The following is a 15,092-nucleotide window of genomic DNA, read 5'->3' as shown; positions in this document are numbered from 1 at the left end:
AAAATAAAGGCTGAAATCAATGAAATAGAAACCAAACAAAACATACAAAGAATCAATGAAATAAAAAGCTGGTTCTTTGAAAAAATAAATAAAATTGACAGACCCCTGGCAAACATGACTAAAATGAGGAGAGAAAAAACCCAAATCAGTAAAATCAGAAATGCAAAAGGGGAGATAATAACAAACACCACAAAATCCAGGAAATCATCAGACTACTTTGAGAGCCTATACTCTGATAAATTTTAAAATCTTGAAGAAATGGACAGATTTCTAGAAACTTACAACCATCCAAAACTGAACCAAGAAGATATTAATCACCTGAATAGATCTATAACACAAAATGAAATTGAACCAGCAATCAAGAGTCTCCCATAAAAGAAAAGTCCAGGACCTGATGTATTCACTGCTGAATTCTATCTGACCTTTAAAGAACTAATACCAACTCTCCTTAAACTGTTCCATGAACTAGAAAGGGAAGGAACACTGCCTAACTCATTCTATGAAGCTAATATTACTCTCATCCCAAAACCAGACAAAGGCACCTCCAAAAAGGAGAATTGTAGGCCAATTTCCATAATGAATATTGATGCAAAAATCCTCAATAAAATAATGGCAAACCAGATCCAACAACACATCACAAAGATCATACACCATGACCAAGTCAGCTTCATCCCAGGAAGACAGGGATGGTTCAACATACGTAAATCTATAAATGTAATACACCACATCAATAGAAACAAAGACAAAAACCACTTGATCATCTCAATAGATGCAGAAAAAGCCTTTGACAAGATCCAACACCACTTCATGATAAAAGCTCTAAGAAAACTAGGAATAGAAGGAATGTACCTCAACATTGTAAAGGCTATTTATGACAAACCTACAGTCAACATCACACTTAATGGTGAAAACTGAAACCATTCCCCTTAAAATCAGGAACGAGACAAGGGTGCCCACTATCCTCACTCCTTTTCAACATAGTGCTGGAATTCCTACCCAGAGCAATTAGGCAAGAAGAAGAAATAAAAGGAATACAAATAGGTAAAGAAACTGCCAAAATATCCTTATTGCAGATGATATGATCCTATACCTTAAAGACCCAAAAAACTCCACCCAAAAACTCTTAAACACCATAAACAGCTACAGTAAGGTGGCAGGATACAAAATCAACCTAAAAAAATCATCAGCTTTTCTATACACCAACAACGAACAAACTGAGAAGGAATATATGGAAACAATTCCATTCACAATAGCCCCCCAAAAAATCAAAGACATAGGAGTAAATTTAATAAAAGATGTGAATGAACTCTACAAGGAGAATTACAAACTCCTGAAGAGAGAGATCGAGGAATATTACAGAAGATGGAAAGATCTCCTGTGCTCATGGATCTGTAAAATCAACATAGTAAAAATAGCTATACTAGTGAAAGCAATGTACATGTTTAATGCAATTCCCATCAAAATCCCAATGACTTTCACCACAGACATAGAAAAATCTACTCTACAGTTCATTTGGAAACACAAGAGACCGCAAGTAGCCAAGGCAATGCTCAGCAAAAAAAGCAATGCTGGAGGTATCACAATACCCGACTTCAAACTATATTACAAAGCAATAGCAATAAAAACAGCATGGTACTGGCATAAAAACAGACATGAAGACCAGTGGAACAGAATAGAAGACCCGGATATGAATCCACACAACTATACCCACCTCATTTTTTACAAAGGTGCCAAAAACATACGATGGAGAAAAGACAGCCTCTTCCACAAATGTTGCTGGGAAAAGTGGTTATCCATCTGCAAGAAACTGAAACTAGATCCATGTCTATCACCCTGTACTAGTATCAACTCAAAATGGATCAAGGACCTAAATATCAGACCTGAAACTCTGAAGTTACTAAAGGAAGGAGCAGGAAACACTCTGAAACTAATAGGTATAGGCAAAAACTTCCTCAATAGAACACCAGCAGTCCAGCAACTAAGAGAAAGGATGGACAAATGGGACTTCATAAAATTAAAAAGGTTCTGCACAACAAAAGAAATGGTCTCTAAACTCAAGAGACCACCCACAGAGTGGGAGAAAATATTTGCCAGCTATACATCAGTCAAGGGAGTGATAACCAGAATATACAGGGAACTTAAGAAACTAAACTCTCCTAAAATCAATGAACCAATTAAAAAATGGGCAACTGAACTTAATAGAACTTTCTCAAAAGAAGAAATTCAAATGGCCAAAAAACACATAAAAAATGCTCACCATCTCTAGTCATAAAGGAAATGCAAATCAACACCACACGAAGATTCCACCTCACCCCTGTTAGAATAGCCATCATCAAAAACACCACCAACAACAAGCAAGGATGTGGGGGAAAAGGAACCCTAATCCACTGCTGGTGGGAATGCAAGCTGGTACAACCACTCTGGAAAAAAATTTGGAGACTCCTTAAAAATTTAAACATAGACCTTCCATATGGTCCAGCAATCCCACTCCTGGGGATATACCCAAAGAAATACAACACAATTACTCCAGAGGCACCTGCACACCCATGTTTATTGCGGTGCTATTCACAATAGCCAAGTTATGGAAACAACCAAGATGCCCCACTATTGAGAAAATATTTGCCAATTATACATCAGACAAAGGACTGATAGCCAGAATATACAGGGAACTTAAAAAACTAAATTCTCCCAAAACTAATGAACCAATAAAGAAATGGGCATGTGAACTAAACAGAACTTTCTCAAAAGAAGAAATTCAAATGGCCAGAAAACACATGAAAAAATGCTCACCATCTCTAGCAATAAAGGAAATGCAAATTAAAACCACACTAAGATTCCACCTCACCCCTGTTAGAATAGCCATCATCAGCAACACCACCAACAACAGGTGTTGGCGAGGATGCGGGGAAAAAGGAACCCTCTTACACTGCTGGTGGGAATGTAGACTAGTACAACCACTCTGGAAAAAAATTTGGAGGCTACTTAAAAAGCTGGACATCGATCTACCATTTGATCCAGCAATACCACTCTTGGGGATATACCCAAAAGACTGTTACTCCAGAGGCACCTGCACATCCATGTTTATTGCGGCACTATTCACAATAGCCAAGTTATGGAAACAGCCAAGATGCCCCACCACTGACGAATGGATTAAGAAAATGTGGTATCTATACACAATGGAATTTTATGCAGCCATGAAGAACGAAATGTTATCATTCGCTGGTAAATGGATGGAATTGGAGAACATCATTCTGAGTGAGGTTAGCCTGGCCCAAAAGACCAAAAATTGTATGTTCTCCCTCATTTGTGGACATTAGATCAAGGGCAAACACAACAAGGGGATTGGACTATGAGCACATGATAAAAGCGAGAGCACACAAGGGAGGGGTGAGGATAGGTAAGACACCTAAAAAACTAGCTAGCATTTGTTGCCCTTAATGCAGAGAAACTAAAGCAGATACCTTAAAGCAACTGAGGCCAATAGGAAAAGGGGACCAGGAACTAGAGAAAAGGTTAGATCAAAAAGAATTAACCTAGAAGGTAACACCCACGCACAGGAAATCAATGTGAGTCAATGCCCTGTATAACTATCCTTATCTCAACCAGCAAAACCCCTTGTTCCTTCCTATTATTGCTTATACTCTCTCTACAACAAAATTAGAGATAAGGGCAAAATAGTTTCTGCTGGGTATTGAGGGGGGGGAGCGGGAGGGGGTGGAGTGGGTGGTAAGGGAGGGGGTGGGGGCAGGGGGGAGAAATGAACCAAGCCTTGTATGCACATATGAATAATAAAAGAAAAATGAAAAAAAAAAAAAAAAGATGCCCCACTATTGATGAATGGGTCAAGAAAATGTGGTACTTGTACACAATGGAATTTTATTCAGCCATGAAGAAGAATGAAATCTTATCATTTACAGGTAAATGGATGGAACTAGAAAACATCATTCTGAGTGAGGTCAGCCAAGCTCAGAAGACCAAAAATCATATGATCTCCCTCATATGAGTACTTTAGATCTAAGGTAAATGCAGCAATGTGGTTGGACTTGGATCACATGACAAAGGGAGAGCACATTTGGGTGATACAGAAATAGGTAGAAAACCCAAAACATGAAAGCGTTTGATGTCCTCCCTCCAGAGGAGCTAATACAGAAACCTTAAAGCAACAGAGGTTGCTTTATTTATTATGAGAAGGAGATCAGTAACCAGGGTAAAGATCAATTAGAGATGAATCAACATGGATCATAACACATGTACACGAAAGCAATGCTAGGAATATTTCTGTATAGCTATCCTTAACTCAACTAGCAAAAATGCTTTGTCTTCCTTATTAGGCTTGTCTCTTTTCTTCAACAAAACTACTGATAAAGGTAGAACAGGACCTGCCTGGAACTGAGGGGGGAAGGGGTCAGAGGATGGGGGAGGAGGGCAGGGGGGAGAAATGACCCAAACAATGTATGCACATGTAATAAAAGAAAAATAATAAAGTTAAATAAATAAATAAATAAATAAATAAAATGTGTCTCAGATGTGTGTGTGGTTAAGACTTCTATACCTCTGCTTAAACATTCTAATAGCTTGGAAACAATGAAAAACTTTGTGCATTAGGCCTAGAGACTGAAAACTTAATTTTTAAAGCTCTTGTCACCAATGTTCACTTTTTAATCATGGGGAAATTTGTTAATATCTCTGAGACTCATCCTTGTTATTTGGGTTAATTTATCATTGAGACAACTGCTCAGAATAAGGATTGGACAGATAGTGGGTGCTACCTGGACAGTTAATGTGTGCTGTTTGTATAAAATTAGGTCAAAATAAAATTCATATATTATTGTAAATAATGATGAATTTAATTTTCATAACATTCAATAAAATATCCTCTGATCCAAAGTGATCTTTTTCTATTTCTGTAACAGGACATTTGAATTTTGTCCTTATATAATGGATATTGTATATTTGGAGAGGAATGCCTAATTTTCTTATAATTGTAATTCACTGGAGCCTTTACCTCATTTTTCTCTAAAGGGATATTAAAAATAAAAATTTCTGCCAAGTATTAAAAAGACCCTTTGTTTGTTCTTTATTATAGCAGTAGTCAGTATGCTTTCAGCAAACTTGATGCTTTCCTGTCTTCACTTTCCTTCCTTTTGGGAATGTCTTACAGAAGTTCAAACAAGGTAAAATAGCACTGATTTATTTATACACAGTCAACACATGGGCTAGACACTATGGATTGTAGGTAATTTGATCTAGCACATCTAAATAATCAACAATACAAAAACAGACAGCAGACTCTGTGTGCAAGTATGAAATTATCACAATGAAATCCTCTCATATTATTAATGAATGTTAATTTTAAATTTTTTAATTTAAAAAGAACAATAAAAAAAGATATTCACATGCAGAATCACAAAAAGGAGGAACAGATAGATGGGGCAGGTAAAATTTGTGGTGTATATTTTAGAGCTACATATCACCCTCAGTTCCAGTGCTGTTGACAGTGAAAATTAAGGTTTGTGATGAGAGAGATGGGGCAAGATGGCATATTAGAAGCATCCACCAGAGGGATCCAAGATGGTGACTAGGGTACGGAAGCAGAAAGCCTAACTTCCATGACTCCAAAACCTCCCTGAGAAGTTGGAGCCACCCCTGGGTAACTCTGACTGCTTCTAGCCAAAATAATAACCACCATCACACTGGGTGCAGGAAAAAAATTCAAAGACTGACCCACAAATCAGCCTTTAATTGCACCTAATAGCTGCGACCTGCTGCACAGCCAGTAGGTAGGTCTAGCCCTGAGGAAACCCTCCTTTCCCACAGTGATTTTTTTCTTTTTTGCTTTCTTTTTTTTCTTTTTTTCTTTTTTCTTTCCTTCCCATCTCCTTCCTCCATCAAGCAGAAATAAAGCACCAGCCAGAAGCAAATCTTCAACACCCTGAACCTCTATCCCAGGAAAAGCTACATTACACTGAGGAAATTTGGAGCCATTTCTCACTGCTGCTGCCACCACCACCACCACTGCCAACACCACTGCCAGCTCCAAACCTGCCTGCTCATCATTTGACAAAATAAACAGGTAAGCACCATGCACCATGTAGAACTCCCTCAGCCACCCCTGGGAACAGAAACCAGCACAGCCCCTGGGCAGACTTATCCAACTCTCAACAAAACTGAATAACAAACAGTGAATTGTAATCTAGCATGAGATCAGAGGGGACAGGAATGCTGAAATTTCACCGGAGAAAGGCGGAAGGGCAAGGAGTTAATCTCAGTGCCAAACTATCCGTAAACAAATGCTGGAAAGGGAAGAAGGCTGAGAGTGAGCAGGCAATAAGCCACTCCCCAAAGCAGGGCAGGTAGTAGATCACAGAGATGATCTCCTGAGCCAGAGAGCAGCACCCAAAACTGAACTGTCTGCAAAACTGAAAAACAAATAGCAAACCATCATAACACATGGAGAGCAGAGGGGGCTAATGGAACACTGAACCTGCCCCAGAGAAAGTGGACAGGGCAAAGAAATAAACTCCTAATGTGGAAATCCCAGTCAACAAACAGTGAAAAGCCACCTCCAAAACAGGGCAGGTGGTGGGTTTCAGCTGCAGCTGAAAGGTAACACAGAAATCACTTGGGGAAATCAATAGCTCTGACAGTGCTACATGATGTGGTACACCTACCTCATCTCACAATATCAATTGAACTGATAGACAGAAAACAAAGCACTACTCACAAGCCAATCACCTGGTAAGACCACATTAGAGCTTCTGCATATACACCAATACCAGGACTGGATGCCGGAGGAGTAACTCCAAAACTTAAACCAAGACTGAAATTCCATGGTTCCTGAAACTTGTGGGGTTTTCTCATTATTGTTGTTTTCATGTTGTTGATCTTGTTATTTTGTTTGTTTGTTTGTTCATTTTTTCCATTTGATTTTTTTTTTTTTTTTGCTTTTTTGATTGTTAGTTTTGTACCTTTGGCTACTGTTTTTTTTCTATTCCTATTTTTTTTCCTTTCTATACTATCAAATTTACCATCACCTTCTCATCCCTACTCTCACCCCTTCACTCTCCCTACTTCCCCTGTGCTAAAATCCATTGCCGTGCTTCCCAACAACTCATTCTGCCCCCTCATCATCCACTCTCTCCCCCTGCCCTCACCTACCCCTCCCATTATCCCCCAATCTGTCACCAGACTAACCCACTAACCCTCACTCCTACATACTCATCACCTGCTGACCAACCTACTATACCAACTTTACACAACACCAAACCCCTGCAAACCCTGACAAAAGCACCCTCCACCACAACAACAGAAATACACCCAAACACACATAAGGGCCACAAAACCCAGCAGCCCCCACACTGTGTCCCCACTCAACCACCCCACTTCTCACCTCCCCTTTTAATGCCAACCTATCCAACTCTCCAAATTTCTACAGCTAGCCTCACTACCTTTGATGAGAGAACAACCGAATTACACCTGCAAGCTTAAAAACTTACTGAAACTGTATTGCATTTGAACTTGGGACACTTGGTGGGGGTTTTTTTTGTGCGTGTGTGTGTAGTTTTGTTCCTCTTTATGCGTCCCCTTTGATGAGACAACTACAGAACAACATCTGAGGCACCATCTCCAGGATTGGAGATTGAGACTTCACTGCATTTGAACTTGGAGGTTTTTTGGTTTTTTGGTTTTTCTTAATTTTCTATTTTTTCATTATATTTTAATACATTTTTATAAATAGATTTTTCTTTCATTTACTTATTTTTTATTTTTATTCCTACCTTTTTTTTATTTTTGATTTTCAATCCTCTCTCTGTCTCTCTTATGTCTGTTCAGCTTACTGTCGATTAGTACACTAAAGCTCCCTGTTTATACCTTTGAAATCTTCTTGTCTGGCACCTTGTTCTGTTTTCTCCCTCCAGTCTGTTTATTTATTTGTCCCATTTCTTTAAATTCTTCCTTTCCATCTCAGCTCATCCTTCCATTCTAAATATTACCATTGTTATTATTACAAGCTAGAAAATACTTAATTGCACACAGTACAGGGACAGTAACAACACCAAAGTCAATGACAGGAGGACAGAAAAAAAAGGGAAACCAGTTTCCCCACAGCAAAAAATTAGTACAGGAACCAGAGGGGAATGAAGAAAACAGGTACTCAGATACAGACTCCGACAAAATGAAGATAAACTATGCCAAAGGACCCAATGAAGCCCACAAGAATAATTTAAAAGACATACTACAGGTACTCAATGAGAATTTTATAGAGATGATACTGGATAGGGTCAACCAAAATGTACAGGAGACACTCAAGAAATTCCAAGACAACAAAAATAGAGAATTTGAAAAAAAAAAGAAGAAATAAAGGAAACTATAGAAGCACTGTATAAACACCAAAGTGAAAGAGAGAACATGATGAATAAACAGATAAATGAACTCAGGACAAAAATAGAGAACATTAAAGAGGAAAACAGCCAGGATATGGAAAATCTCAGAAAAAAGAGTGAAACAGAACTTCAAAACAAAACGGAAGGCCAATCCAGCAGAATAGAACAAACAGAAGACAGAATCTCAGAACTTGAAGACAAAATGGTAACTAAGGGAAAAACTGAAACTATTAATTAAACAACTCAAGACCTGTGAAAGAAAATGCAAGAACTCACTGACTCCATCAAAAGACCAAACTTGAGAATCATGGGCATCGAAGGAGAAGAGGTGCAAGTGAAGGGAATGCATAATATATTTAACAAAATAATAACAGAAAATTTCCCAAATCTAGAGAAAGATACACCCATAAAGATGCAAGAGGCCTCCAGGACACCAAACAGACCAGATCAAAACAGAACTACTCCACGACATATCATCATTAAAACAGCAAGTTCAGAAACTAAGGAAAGAATATTGAAGGCTATAAGAGAGAAAAAACAAGTAACATACAAAGGTAAACCCATCAAAATCTAAGCAGACTTCTCAACAGAAACATTAAAAGCAAGAAGAGCATGGGGTGATATCTTCCGGGCACTGAATGAAAATAACTTCAACCCCAGGATACTCTACCCAGCAAAACTATCATTCAAAATACATGGAGCAATAAAAGTCTTCCATGATAAGCAGAAACTAAAACAATATGTAACCACAAATCCACCACTAAAAAAGATTTTGCAAGGGATTCTGCACACAGAAAGTGAAACCCAACTTAACCATGAACACACAGGCAGCATCAAACCACAGGAAAAGAAAAAGCAAGACAGTAGAGAGTAACATCAACTTAGGTACACACAATCAAACCTTCAAACAACTAAGACAATTAAATGACAGGAATCACCACATACCCATCAGTACTAACGCTTAATGTTAATGGACTTAGTTCACCCATCAAAAGGCCTGTTTGATGAAATGGATTAAAAAAGGAAGATCCAACAATTTGTTGCTTACAGGAGACCCATCTCACTAACGGAAATAAGCATAGACTAAGGATGAAAGGCTGGAAGAAGATTTACCAAGCCAATGGCACCCAAAAACAGGCAGGAGTAGCAATACTTATCTCTGACAAAGTAGATTTCAAACCTACATTGATCAAATGAGATAAAGAAGGACATTCCATAATAATAAAATGGGAAATAGACCAAAAGGAAATAATAATTATCAACCTGTATACACCCAATGTCAATGCACCCAATTTCATCAAACATACCCTGAAAGATCTAAAAGCATGTATGAACGCCAACACAGTGGTTGAGGGAGACTTCAACACCCCATTATCATCAATAGATAGGTCATCCAAACAAAAAATCAATAAAGAAATCCAAGATCTAAAATATACAATAGATCAAATGGACCTAGTTGATGTCTACAGAACATTTCATCCAACCTCTACACAATATACATTCTTCTTAGCAGCCCATGGAACCTTCTCCAAAATAGATCATATCCTAGGGAACAAAGCAAGTCTCAGCAAATATAAGAAAATAGAAATTATACCGTGCATACTATCTGATCACAATGCAGTAAAAGTAGAACTCAACAACAAAAGTAAAGACAAAAAACATGCAAACAGCTGGAAACTAAATACCTCATTACTTAATGAAGAATGGATCATCGATGCAATAAAAGAGGAACTTAAAAAGTTCCTGGAAGTCAATGAAAATGGAAACACAACCTACCAGAATGTATGGGACACAGCTAAGGCAGTCCTGAGAGGAAAGTTTATAGCCAGGAGTGCATATATTAAAAAGACTGAAAGATCCCAAATCAATGACCTAATGATACATCTCAAACTCCTAGAAAAACAAGAACAAGCAAATCCCAAAACAAATAGAAGGAGAGAAATAATAAAAATAAGAGCTGAAATCAACGAAATAGAAACCAAAAAAAACATACAAAGAATTAATGAAACAAAAAGTTGGTTCTTTGAAAAAATAAACAAGATCAATAGACCACTGGCAAACCTGACTAAAATGAGAGAAAAAACCCAAATTAGTTGAATCAGGAATGCAAAAAGGGAGATAACAACAAACACCATGGAAGTCCAGGAAATCATCAGAGACTACTTTGAGAACCTATATTCAAATAAATTTGAAAATCTTAAAGAAATGGACAGATTTCTAGATACATATGACCATCCAAAACTGAACCAAGAGGAAATTAATCACCTGAATAGATCTATAACACAAAATGAAATTGAAGCAGCAATCAAGAGTCTCCCCAAAAAGAAAAGTCCAGGACCTGATGGATTCTCTGCTGAATCCTATCAGACCTTTAAAGAAGAACTGATATCAACCCTCCTTAAAATGTTCCGCGAAATAGAAAGGGAAGGAAAACTGCCTAACATATTTTATGAAGCCAGTGTTACACTTATCCCAAAACCAGGCAAAGACACCTCCAAAAAGGAGAACTATAGGCCAATCTCTTTAAGGAACATTGATGCAAAAATCCTCAACAAAATAATGGCAAATCGAATTCAACAACACATCAAAAAGATGATTCACCACGAGCAAGAAGGCTTCATCCCAGGGATGACAGGGGTAATTCAACATACGAAAATCAATAAATGTAATAAACCACATTAACAGAAGCAAAGACAAAAACCACTTGATCATCTCAATAGATGCAGAAAAAGTCTTTGATAAGATCCAACATCATTTCATGATAAAAGCTCTAAGAAAACTAGGAATAGAAGGAAAGTACCTCAACATTATAAAAGCTTTATATGACAAACCTACAGCCAACATTATACTTAATGGAGAAAAACTGAAACCATTCCCTCTAAAATCAGGAACCAGACAAGGATGCCCACTATCTCCACTCCTATTCAACATAGTACTGGAATTCCTAGCCAGAGCAATCAGGCAAAAAGAAGGAATAAAAGGAATACAAATAGGTAAAGAAACTGTCAAAATAGCCCTATTTGCAGACGACATGATCCTATACCTTAAAGACCCAAAAAACTCTACTCAGAAGCTTCTAGACATCATCAATAGCTATAGCAAGGTAGCAGGATATAAAATCAACATAGAAAAATCATTAGCATTTCTATACACTAATAATGAGCAAACTGAAAAAGAATACGTGAAAATAATTCCATTTACAATAGCCTCAAAAAAATCAAATACCTAGGTGTAAACCTAACAAAAGATGTGAAAGACCTCTACAAGGAAAACTATACACTTCTGAAGAAAGAGATCAAGGAAGACTATAGAAAGTGGAGAGATCTCCCATGCTCATGGATTGGTAGAATCAACATAGTAAAAATGTCGATACTCCCAAAAGTAATCTACATGTTTAATGCAATTCCCATCAAAATTCCAATGACATTCATTAAAGAGATTGAAAAATCTACCGTGAAATTTATATGGAAACACAAGAGGCCACGAATAGCCAAGGCAATACTCAGTCAAAAGAACAATGCTGGAGGTATCACAATACCTGACTTCAAACTATATTACAAAGCAATAACAATAAAAACAGCATGGTACTGGCACAAAAACAGACATGAAGACCAGTGGAACAGAATAGAGGACCCAGATACGAAGCCACACAACTATAACCAACTTGTCTTTGACAAAGGAGCTAAAAATATACGATGGAGAAATAGCAACCTCTTCAACAAAAACTGCTGGGAAAACTGGTTAGCAGTCTGCAAAAAACTGAAACTAGATCTATGTATATCACCCTATACCAATATTATCTCAAAATGGATCAAGGATCTTAATATCAGACCACAAATTCTAAAGTTGATACAGGAAAGAGTAGGAAATACTCTGGAGTTAGTAGGTATAGGTAAGAACTTTCTCAATGAAACCCAGCAGCACAGCAACTAAGAGATAGCATAGATAAATGGGACCTCATAAAACTAAAAAGCTTCTGTTCGTCAAAAGAAATGGTCTCTAAACTGAAGAGAACATCCACAGAGTGGGAGAAAATATTTGCCAGCTATACATCAGACAAAGTACTGATAACCAGAATATATAGGGAACTTAAAAAACTAAATTCTCCCAAAACTAATGAACCAATAAAGAAATGAACTAAACAGAACTTTCTCAAAAGAAGAAATTCAAATGGCCAGAAAACACATGAAAAAATGCTCACCATCTCTAGCAATAAAGGAAATGCAAATTAAAACCACGCTAAGATTCCACTTCACCCCTGTTAGAATAGCCATCATCAGCAACACCACCAACAACAGGTGTTGGTGAGGATGCAGGGAAAAAGGAACCCTTTTACACTGCTGGTGGGAATGTAAACTAGTACAACCACTCTGGAAAATATTTGGAGGCTACTTAAAAAGCTAGACATTGATCTACCATTTGATCCAGCAATACCACTCTTGGGGATATACCCAAAAGACTGTAACACAGGTTACTCCAGAGGCACCTGCACACCCATGTTTATTGCGGCACTATTCACAATAGCCAAGTTATGGAAACAGCCAAGATGCCCCAGCACTGACGAATGGATTAAGAAAATGTGGTATCTATACACAATGGAATTTTATGCAGCCATGAAGAAGAATGAAATGTTATCATTCGTTGGTAAATGGATGGAATTGGAGAACATCATTCTGAGTGAGGTTAGCCTGGCCCAAAAGACCAAAAATCGTATGTTCTCCCTCATATGTGGACATTAGATCAAGGGCAAACACAACAATGGGATTGGACTTTGAGCACATGATAAAAGCTTTAGCACACAAGGGAGGGATGAGGATAGGTAAGACACCTAAAAAATTAGCTAGCATTTGTTGCCCTTAACGCAGAGAAACTAAAGCAGATACCTTAAAAGCAACTGAGGCCAATAGGAAAAGGGGACCAGGAACTAGAAAAAAGGTTAGATCAAAAAGAATTAACCTAGAAGTTAACACACATGCACAGGAAATCAATGTGAGTCAACTCCCTGTATAGCTATCCTTATCTCAACCAGCAAAAACCCTTGTTACTTCCTATTATTGCTTATACTCTCTCTACAACAAAATTAGAAATAAGGGCAAAATAGTTTCTCCTGGGCATTGAGGGGGTGAGGTGGAGAGTGAGGGGGCAGAGTGGGTGGTAAGGGAGGGGGTGGGTGCAGGGGGGAGAAATGACCCAAGCCTTGTATGCACATATGAATAATAAAAGAAAAGAAAAGAAAAGAAATTTCAGGACACCAAAAATAAGGAATGTGAGAAGACACAGAAACAAATAAATGAACTCATAGGAGCCATAAATAAACACCAAAGTGAAACAAAGAACACAATAAGTAGAAAGATCAATGAATTAAAGATGAAAATAGAAAATATTAAAGAGGAAGTGACCCATGATAGGGAAAACCTCAGAAAAAAAATCAAACAGAAACACAAACACAGTGGAAGGTCACTCCAGCAGATTAAAACAAGCAGAAGACAGAATCTCAAAACTTGAAGGTGAAATAGAATTTAAAGGAAACTGAACAACTGTTTCAAACAACTCAACACCTGCAAAAGGAGTGTACAAACTCATCACTCCAACAAAAGACCAAACCTGAGAATCATGGGCATTGAAGAAGGAGAAGAGGTTCAAGCAAAAGGAATTCATAAAATATTCAATAAAATAATAACAGAAATTTTCTCATGTCTGGAAAAAGTTATGCCCACTCAGGTACAGAAGGCTCCAGGATACCAAATGGACTTGACCAAAATAGAACTTCCCCACAACATATTATCATTAAAACAACAAGCACAGAGAATAGAGAAAGAATATTTAAGGCTGTAAGAGAGAAAAACAAATAATACATAAAGATAAGCCCATCAAAATCACAGCAGATTTCTCAACAGAAACCCTAAAAGCAAGAAGGGCATGGAGTTAGGTATTCTGGGCACTGAAAGAAAACAACTTCAACCATAGGATACTCTACCCAGTAAAACCATCGTTCAAAATAGAGGGAGCAAAAAAATCTTCCATGATAAGCAAAACTAAAACAATATATGACCACCAAGCCATCACTATAAAAGATTCTCCAAGGAATTCTGCACACAGAAAATGAAAGCAAACAAAACCACAAGAGGATAGGCAGTATCAAACCACAGGAGAAGAAAAGACAAGGAATTGGAGGGTAGCACTGATTCAACTGTACCCAATCAAACTGGTAAACAACAAAAATGACTAAATGGCAGGAAACACCACATACTTATCAATATCAACACGGAGTGTCAATGGACTCAACTCCCCCATCAAAAGACACTGTTTGGCAAGCTGGATTGAAAAGGAAGATCCAACAATCTGTTGTTTACAGAAGATTCATCTCATTGACAGAAACAACACTGGATTAGGGTGAAAGGCTGGAAGAAGATTTACCAACCCAATGGCACCCAAAACAGGCAAGAGTAGCAGTGCTTATCTCAGATAAAGTAGACTTCAAACTTACATTGATCAAACGAGATAAAGAAGGACACTTCATACTAATAGAAGAGGAAATAAACCAAAAGACAATAACAATTATCAACCTATATGCACCCAATGGCACTGCACCCAATTTCATCAGACATACTCTAAAGTAATTAAAAGCAGAAATAGACTCCAACACACTGGTAGTGGGAAATTTTAATACCCCCCAGCACCAATAGATAGGTCATCCAAACAAATAAT

The sequence above is a fragment of the Castor canadensis genome, chromosome 14 (genome assembly GCF_047511655.1).
Source record: "Castor canadensis chromosome 14, mCasCan1.hap1v2, whole genome shotgun sequence".
In the NCBI taxonomy this organism is placed as follows: Eukaryota; Metazoa; Chordata; class Mammalia; order Rodentia; family Castoridae; genus Castor; species Castor canadensis.
This window is presented reverse-complemented; position numbering follows the sequence as displayed.